We start from the raw sequence: 9,621 nt of genomic DNA, 5'->3' as shown, positions 1-9,621 counted from the left end.
CACCACATTTTGTTTATTCATTCATCTGTTAGTTGCAACTTGCTTTGTTGTTTCCACCTCTTGTCAATGATGCCCCTGTAAACCTTGGAATGTATGAGCATCTCTGAGCATCTCTGAGTCCCTGCTTTCAGTTCCCTTGGGTATATATCCAGGAGCGGGATTGTTGGATCATATGACAATTCTGTGCTTAACTTTTCGAGGAGCTGCCAAAAAGTTTGTACATTTTTAAATCATTGGAAAAAAAATTTTGACATATGAAAAGTACATGAAATTGAAATCCCAGTGCCCATAAATAAAGTGTTCTTAGAGCATAGCCATGCCTACTTTTTTATAGATGGTCTGAGGTTGCTTTCCCAGGTCAGTGACAGAGACTATGCCCTGCAAAGGTGAACCCGGCTACCATCTGGCCCTTTACAGAAAAAAAAAAAAATTTGTCCACTCCTGGTCAATAGCAATGAGTGTGAATGAGAGATCACAATGTATGAATTGCAGCTACATGTAACAGTCTGGATGATTCTCACAAAACATGACTGTGAGCAAAAAAATCCAGACGCAGAAAAGAAAAGAACATACCGCACAAATCCATTTATTAAAAAGGACCAGGGCAGGGTGCCTGGGTGCCTCAGTTGATCGAGCATCCGACTCTTGATTTTCCCTCAGGTCATGATCTCAGGGCCCTGAGATCGAGTCCTGTGTCTGGCTCTGTGCTGGGTGTGGAGCCTGCTTGGGATTCTCTCTCTCCCTCTCCCTCTGCACCTCCCCTCTCCCCACTCCACACACACACACACCTGCTCTCTCTCTCTCAAAAAAAAAAAAAAAAAAAAAAGCACAACTAATCTATGCTGTTGGAGATGAGGATGGAACTTCCCTGGGGAGTGAGGGAAATTGGGAAGCTAGTGAAAATTCGAGCATACACTTCCATCTGCACCATTTTCTTTGCGCATACTCTATTTCAGTGACGTGTGTGAAAGTGACATGTATGTGTGAAATCCCTATGTAAATACAACTGTGTACACAGGGCCAAAGTGTAGGCAATATTTATTGAGCACTTACTATGTGCCGGATGGAATGCTATGCACCGTGCATGCAGTGGGGAGCAAGGGGACCCCCCAGCCCTCACGCACTTTGCCCTGTCTGTCAGAGGAAGACAGACACCAAGAGAGAGCTCAGTTGGCCTCACACTCCACCAGTCATCTCTGCCCCAGAGGACAGGAACAGAGTTCTGGGAGAACTTCTGGCAGAAGAATGTGGCCCCTGGTGGAAGAATCCAGGGAAGTTTTATGGAGGAAGAGATGGCTGAGCGGAAGCTGGGGGTGAGCAAGAGTTAAGCAGGAGAACCAGTCAGGGACAGTATTCTGGGTGGAAGGAACTGCTTGTCCCAAGGCCCTGGGGAAGGACAGCGTGCACCAGCTTTGAGGAACTGAAAAAAAACCAGTGGGCAGGAAGGCAGAGAGCCTGGTTGGCATTAACAAATTTCGCAGACTCCCTTCCTTGAAGACCCCCAGACACAGCTTGGATACAAGGTAGTTCGGGACACAGCAAGAGTCATTTTGTTAAGAGCTCTGATCCTTCAAACCTTTAGTCTCAGAACTTTTCAGATAAAAACTTTTGAGGGGCAAGAAGCGGGCAGCTCTGACTACAGGTTGGGTGAAAAGCAGGGGGCGTGTGTGGAACCCCTAGGATTCCCTGGGGACTTAGTTTGAAAACCCTTGGTTAAGTAGCAGGAAAGGGCTACATGCCCTTTCTTTCTCTTTGAAGAAAATAAAATATTTTGGGGGTGCCTGGCTGGCTCATTCGGAAGAGCATGTCATGCTTGATCTCAGGGTCATGAGTGCGAGCCCCACGCTGGGTGTAGAGATGACTAAAAAAAAATAAACTTAAAAAAATATATTTTCATTCCCCCTGATTTCTATCAGTGCCACTGAGGTCTGGTGGCCTCAATTTTGCATCAAATGCTATCAAATAAAATTTCAGAGCCAGGTCTTTAAAACGTACAATAGGGGAGCACCTGGGTGGCTTAGTTGGCTGAGCCTCTGCCTTTGGCTAGGTCGTAATCCTGGAGTCCCGGGATCGAGTCCTGCATCGGGCTCCCTGCTCGCACGGAGCCTGCTTCTCCCTCTCCTCCCTGCTCGTGCGTGCTCTCTCGCTATCTCTCTCTCCCTCAAACAAGTAAATAAAATCTTTTTAAAAATAAAATAAAAAAATAAAGCATACAATAGGGCAGTCCCTGTCTTTTACAATCAATTTTATTGAGGTATAATTTTCGTTAAATAAAGTGTTCAGTTGTATGTATTTTGACAAATGTACATGCCTGCATGCTGCATGAATGTTTTGTTTTTCCCAAGTATTGTCTTTTTAGTTTTTTGTTTTTGTTTTGTTTTGTTTTTTAGGGAGAAAGAGAGAGAGCACCTGCATGCATGCAAGGAGGAGGGAGGGGCAGAGGGAGAGGGAGAGAAAGAATCTTAGGCAGGCTCCACGCCCAGCACAGGGCCAGACATGGGGCTCCATCCCAGGACCCTGAGATCATGACCTGAGCTGAAAGTGTACTTCTGTCCTTGAAGGGTTATTATGAACCAGGAGGGCCTGGGAAATTGACCTCCAGAAGTAACCAGAGTCACTTGCCTCTCTAGATAACAACTTGCCGTCCTGTTGACAGACGAGATGACAGGGGGCTCGGCGAATCAGGAAAGAATCACTTGCTTCCTTCCACGTGAACGACAGAAAAGAAAAGCAAAAGCCCTGGAACCCTGTCCACTTTCTTAAAGATTTTATTTATTTTTCAACAGAGAGAGAGAGACAGCGGGAGAGGGAACACAAGCAGGGCGAGTGGGAGAGGGAGAAGCAGGCTTCCCGCGGAGCAGGGAGCCCGATGTGGGGCTCGATCCCAGAACCCTGGGATCATGACCTGAGCTGAAGGCAGACGCTTAATGACTGAGCCACCCAGGCGACCCCTGCCCACTTTCTTAAGCAAGAGCTGGTGAGCCTGGCTTCATTTAGAAACGCTTCTGACCTGGGGGGTCCGGGGTGGGGGGGACCTGCCTGGTGGAAGGGGAGCCTGAGCAGCTAGCTACCAGCTACAGAGGTGGGGAGACGACAGGCAAGACCTGTGGGGGCCAGGTTGTGCCTTGGGGCAAGGAACAGTGAGAGCCTGAGGGTTGGGTGGTAAAGAGCATGGAGATTTCCAGTGTTAACCACCTGAGATTCTCCTTTGCAGTAGATCCACTCTTGTCTCTCAATGTCCCTGGGTTCCTTGGGCCTCTGGACTCCTTACAGAATATCTTTCACTTGGGGGCTCCTTGGGGTGCCCTGAGATGATCATATCTACTGTTTGTTGAGCAATTTATACATATGACCACCAGCTGGTCAGGTAGAGATGATTGTTATCCACAAGAGGAGTTGCTGAGGCCCAGAGAGGCTAAGTGACTTGTCTGGGGTCACACAGCAAGTTGGTGGAGGAGCTGGGATTTGAACCCTGATGGTCTGGCTCAAGGATCTGCACCTTTCAGCCCCAAGAAGTGTGTGTGTGTGGGGGGCACTCCCTGGATGACCACAGCACTGTACCAGCTTTAAAAAATAAGAAGAAAGGAAAAAAATAAAAGCAACATTGTTTTGAGAATATTCCTACAGCTTTTCTTTTTCTGTTAAAGAAATGACAGAAATAAAATGTCCCTATTTTTTTTTTAAGATTTCATTTATTTATTTGAGAGAGAGAAAGCATTTGGGGGGGGGAGGGGAGGAGCAGAGGGAGAAGCAGCCTCGATCCCAGGACCCTGGGATCACAGACTGAGCTGAAGGCAGATGCTTAACCGACTGAGCCATCCAGGTGCCCCAGGGACATTTTAGAGCGCCTGGGTGGCTCAGTCGGTTAAGCATCTGCCTTCGGCCCAGGTTGTAGTCCTAGGGTCCTGGGATCGAGCCCTGCATCTGCTCAGCGGGTAGCCTGCTTCTCCCTCTCCTCCCCACTCGTGCTCTCTCTGGCTAGCTCTGTCTCTCTCTCTCAAATAAATAAATAAAAAGTTTTTAAGTGTTCCTATTTAAAAAGGAATTCAAAGAATACAGAAGTTTATAAAAGAAATGTTCCTGGGTAATCCTACTCACAGGAAATAATCAAGAAATGGGGGGGGCGGGTATGAAGTACCCTGCACCCTCCCCACCAACTGAGGAACTGTGAATAAAAGGGGATAATGGAGGGTGGAATCTGGCTTCCTGGGGTAAAACTGAGCCTCCCCCACACCCTGGCCTCCACCACAGGCCCCAGCGCTCTCCCAGCACCATCTCCCCAATTCCCCAAATGGCTGGGTGCTGTTTTACAGATGGGAAAACTGAGACTGGGTGTGGTTGGCTCACTCTCAAAGGGGAGATTTCACCCAGATTTGTCCAATGCCAAAGTCTTCCCTTTTAACTAAGGCATTTTCTCCCCCAAACTCTGGGGTGAGCAGTACATGGACCAAGGTGAGGATGCACGGAGGGCAAAGTAAAGGTGGGTGGGAAAGAGTTTCGTGGAATCTCCTTCCACCCAGCCTGGCTTTTTGATTTTTTAAATTTTTTTAAGATTTTTATTTATTTATTTGAGAGATTGAGCACGAACAGGGGGAGAGGCAGAGGGAGAAGCAGGCTCCCCGCGAAGCAGGACTTGATCTCAGGACCCCGGGATCATGACCTGAGCCGAAGGCAGAAGCTTAACTGACTAAGCCACCCAGGTGCCACCCTGGCTTTTTTTAGATTCCTTGTATCAATCTTAAACAAACAAACAAAGGAACAAACTCAGGGTGCCTGGCCAGCTCGGTTGGAAGAGCATGTGACTCTTCATCTTGGGGTCGTAAGTTCAAGCCCCACATTGGGTGTAGAGATTACTTTAATTAATTAATTAATTAATCAATTAACTAATTAAAAAAAAAACGGTGCTCCTGGGTATCACAGTCGATTCAGCATCCAACTGTTAGTTTTGGCTCGGGTCATGATCTCAGGGTCCTGGGTTCGAATTCAGCATTGGGCTCCATGCTCAGCTCAGAGTCTGCTTGAGACTCCTTTTCCCTCTCGCTCTGCCCCTCCCCCCTGCTCTCTCTCTCCAATATAAATAAATAAAATCTTTAAAAAAACAAAACCACCCAAAAACCTCATAGAAACAGGAAACAGACCAGTGGTTGCCAGGGGGCGGAGTGGAGAAATACGGGAAGGTTGTCCGAAGGTCCAAACTTCCAGCTAGACGATGAATAAGTTCTGGGGAATCTAATGTACACCGGGGTGATTACAGTTAACATGACTGCATTGTGTATCTGAAAGTTGCTAATTGAATAGATTGTAAAGGTTCTCACCACACACACACACACACACACACACACACGGTCACTCTATGAGGGGATGGATGTGTTAACTAACCTTACGGTAGAAATCATTTTGCAATATATTCATAGGTCAAATCACTACATTGTACACCTTAACCTGACACAATGTTACATATCAATTATATTTCAATAAAGGGGGGGACATCGATTTCCCATATAAGGGAAATCATGCAATGTTTGTCTTTCTCCTTCTGAGTCATTCACGTGCATGTGCAGAGACCATGGAGACCGTGACACCACACAGGGCAAATGCTGCAAAGATGTCACCTTTCCTCACCAGCATTTTCCCAGAATTTTCCCGGCCACCGACAGGGACCGAGACTCGGAGTGGTCTCACAAAAAACTGTGGTCATCAAGGGCGGGGCTCCTCCTCCTGTCCTGTCATGTCCCCCCCGCCCCCCATCCCAGTGCCCCAGCCCTGGAGACTCCATCTCTGGCCCCCCTGGAGCAGAGCCTTCCCACTCGCTGGGCAATTTCTTCACTCCAGGGGCCTTTTCACAATATTCTTGGCAGCGGTTGGTTAACTGGTGTTTGAAGATTTTGAGTAACTTTAGAAAAACAAAAAAAAGGAAGCTTGCCTTGCCTCCTCGCTGTCTGGGTTCCCCTGGAGCTGACAGCCTCCTTCCTGGAGCTTTCCTTGGCTCGCTGAGTCACACTCACTTCCTGTCCCTGCCCTGGGGCCACGAAGCCCCTGCCTCCCAAGTTGAAGACTTCGGGCACTCCTTCTTCTGCCCCTTTCTCTGCCAGGGTCCCCGCTTTCACCCCTCCCACCCAACTGGCAGTCTCCGGCGTGCCCTGGAGCCTCACATTTATTTCAGCGGGGCAAGTTCCAGACCACAAACCTTTCTTCCCATGTGACTTGGATCAGATATTATTCTAGAAGAGGTTCCCTGCACAGCACGGGTGGAGAACGCCCACATTCCTGATCCTGAGACCATCCATCCTCACTTCTCCTGGGGGCCGTGCCCTCAGACGCTCCAAAGCATTGATGTGAGCCTGAGAAATCTTTTTGCTCACTTTATGAGGCCCTCCTTCTTAGCCCGCCCAGTGCCGGACCCCATTAGAGTGTCAAATAATAATAATGTTATTATTATTATATCCATAATATATTATGATGATTATCATTATGGCAGCCAGAGTTTCCTGGATGCTTCCTATATGCTTACAATGTGACCACCAGTCACCCTGAGGTCTGTCTCGACTCCAGACCCCCCCTGATAAACTCATATATCCTGCTGCCTCCTGGGGATCCTGCAGATAATACCCAAGAAAACGTATCAGGTTGTTAGTTTCTATACAGTCCAACTAGTTGCCGAGGGACAGGTCATTTGAAAAGGATCCCAGCTAGGGATGCCTGGGTGGCTCAGTCAGTTAAGTGTCTGCCTTCTACTCAGGTCATGATCCTGGGGTCCTGGGATGGAGTCCTGGGTCGGGCTCCTTGCTCAGCAGGGAGCCTGCTTCTCCCTCTGCTCCTTCCCCTGCTTGTGCTCTCTCTCTCTCTCTCTCTGACAAATAAATAAAAAAAAAGAGAGAGAGAGAGAGAAGGATCCCAGCTAATTCCAGGGGAAGGATTAATAAGGTTGAAAATAATCTTCAGGAGAGGATGGGTCCAGTCATTGAGGCGTGATGGCTGCTAACACCTTTAAGTGGAGAATTGGTGGGGACCAGGGGACAGCTGCCCCACTCCCACCAACCCACAGATGAATTGTAGCACCCTGACATTATGGAGCTCCTGAAGAGATGCAACAGGAAGTACCCAGCCCCACCAATGAGAGAGTATTCTGACCTACAGTGGAACCTGGTCCAGGTAATGCTAACCACCTGTTGACCTGAGGAAACAGCACGGTGGGGATGGTGGGGACAGATGCTAAGAACAAGTTATATAGGGTCACAAAGAAGCAGCCAGCCAAATCCAGAATGGGGGCCATTCCCTAGGACAGGAAGAGAACCCCTAAGAAAACACACCAAGTCGGGATAAATGTCCTGAGGAAATAAAGCACGGTGACCTTTGAGCTAAAACAGGAAGGAGGGAGGATACGAAGAACTGGGGGCAAAGCATTGTAGGCAACGAGAACAGCAGGTGCAAAGGTCCTGTGGCTGGAACGGGAGTCGTGTGTTTGAGACACAGCAGCTGTGGCTGAGGGAGCCAGTGGCGAATGGACTTGCGGAGGGACTTTGTAAAACAAAGGAGGTTGGATTTCATTCTCATAGGAGGGTTTTGACAAGTCTCAGTAATGCATGCGGAGGGCTTGGCATGATGCCTGTGACGTGCTCAGGCCCTGACGCTGGCTCCTGCTGTGGCCCATAGGGGTCCGTGAATTTTGGTTGAATCAAAACGTCCTTAAGTCGGAGAGGCTACAACAGCACCTCGGCATAAATAAAGAGCAGAGTCCGAGGCGGTGGAAGCAATGTTGCCGCGGAGAAGCACGGAGCAACCACTGACCTACTTAGAATTTCCAGTTAGGGTCACCCCAGCTCCCAGTACGGACGTGAAAGAGCCAAGAACCCGGAAAATTGGGCCACAGCGCCCCCTGGTGCTCACAGCGTTTACCTACCTAAGCGCGCCCGGGAGGTGGCGGGGTGGGGGGCGGAGACCGCGGCTTCCTGGGGAGGCGAGTTTAAATGTTAAACTTTGAAACCATCTCCTTCCCGCTCCGTCTCTGGCCAGTTAAAAGGCTTCCCTGCCGAGGCCGGACGGGGAGCCGCGCATCCAGGGCGGGCGTCTCAGGGGTCGGGGCCCGGGGCCCCTCCCCGCACCCACTCCGCCCCTGCGACGACCTTGCATATTCCAGCTTTCTGCCCTGGTAGGAGTTTCTAGTAAATCCTAGAAGTAGACTTGCTGAGTCAGAGTGTTTAGCGCTTCACCAGGGCCCCGCCTGCAACTGCATGTGCAATTTTCCTGGGAAAAGTGTCCTTAGATTTCCCTGAATTCTCGAAAGGAGCGGTGACTTCAATCAGGGCCACGTCTTCCACGGCCGGGGAGGAAGGGTCCTGCGTGTCCTGTCTCCGCCCTTGCCCTCCTGGTCCCAGCCTTGGATGGGCCACATCCCCTGAGGTGACTTAATGGGAATAAGTAGCTCTCCACGCGGGGGGGGGGGGGGGGGGGCGCTATCCCCGGTTTACCCACCCAGAGTTTTCCATTGTGCCAGCAGGGACCAAATCCTCACCTAGGCCTTCCAGGCGCTTTGTGGCTCTCAGGTCTTATTGCCCCTCAATATCCTTTTTGCTCCATCTCACTCTCTTGCCTTTGCCTCCCCTGTGCCTTCCCCACCCTTCCCTGACTCTCTTCATTCTCAACTCAGACTTCCCCTCCTCCAGGAAGACTTCCTTGACTGCCACCAGTCTGGCTAGATTAGGGTATCCTCTGGGCTCCCACAGGCCCGTCTGCTGCTGTCCGCCTGGCTCAGTATCTGTGCCCCACAGAGAGAGAATGGTCATATCTTATTCACGCTGTGAGATTCAGATCTCCTTTTAACTGGGTGTTACGGGCTGAATTGTACTCCCCCCCCCCAAAAAAAAATTCATGTGGAAGTCCCAACCCCCAGTGCCTCAGAATGTGACTGTGTTTGGAGAGAGTCTTTTTACAAGATAATTAAGTTAAAACGAGGTCATTAGGGTGGGCCTTAATCCAACATGGCTGGTGTCCTTCTAGAAGGGGGGATTAGGACACAGGCAGGCAGAGGGACAGCCACGTAAGGACATGGAAGACCACATCTCGGCCTCCACTTGCTGGTGAGAGGCCTCAGGAGAACCAACCCTGCGGACACCTTGAGCTTGGACTTCCAGTCCCCAGGGCTGTGGGAGAACACATCTCTGTTGTTTAAATCACCCAGGCTGGGGTACTTTGTTAGGGCAGGCCCAGCACACTCATATACCCTCTGCCATATCCTGCAGTTATGAGCCCCTGTGAACACCCTGGGGGTGGGGCCGAGGATGGGCCGGGAGGCTTTGAACGCTCGGGGGTGGGTGGGAACTGGGCATGGTGTGCAGTGTGTCTGTCTTCACACAAAGGCAGACTCTGATCCCCGCGTATGGCTCCAGGGCCCATCAAGACAGTTCCTGGAGTGGGGATGGGGCAGGATACCAGGTCCGTTCTGCTTGCTAATACTAACAGGCCCATCACAGCAGCCAAGATGACTCTAGGGCCCGCAGAGGGCCCTCATGCCATCAGCTTTCTGGCATGACATCTATCTCCTCTGCAAAGCGGCCCCATGGTTAGGATGCATGGAGAACCCAGGAAGCCAGCCAAGGCCTTCCAGCTAGTCGGTGTCGGAGC

The sequence above is a fragment of the Mirounga leonina genome, unplaced genomic scaffold, assembly GCF_011800145.1.
Source record: "Mirounga leonina isolate KUSES-001 unplaced genomic scaffold, KU_Mleo_1.0 Mir_94, whole genome shotgun sequence".
NCBI lineage: Eukaryota > Metazoa > Chordata > Mammalia > Carnivora > Phocidae > Mirounga > Mirounga leonina.
The sequence above is the reverse complement of the archived record's forward strand: the minus strand, read 5'-3'. Positions refer to the sequence as shown.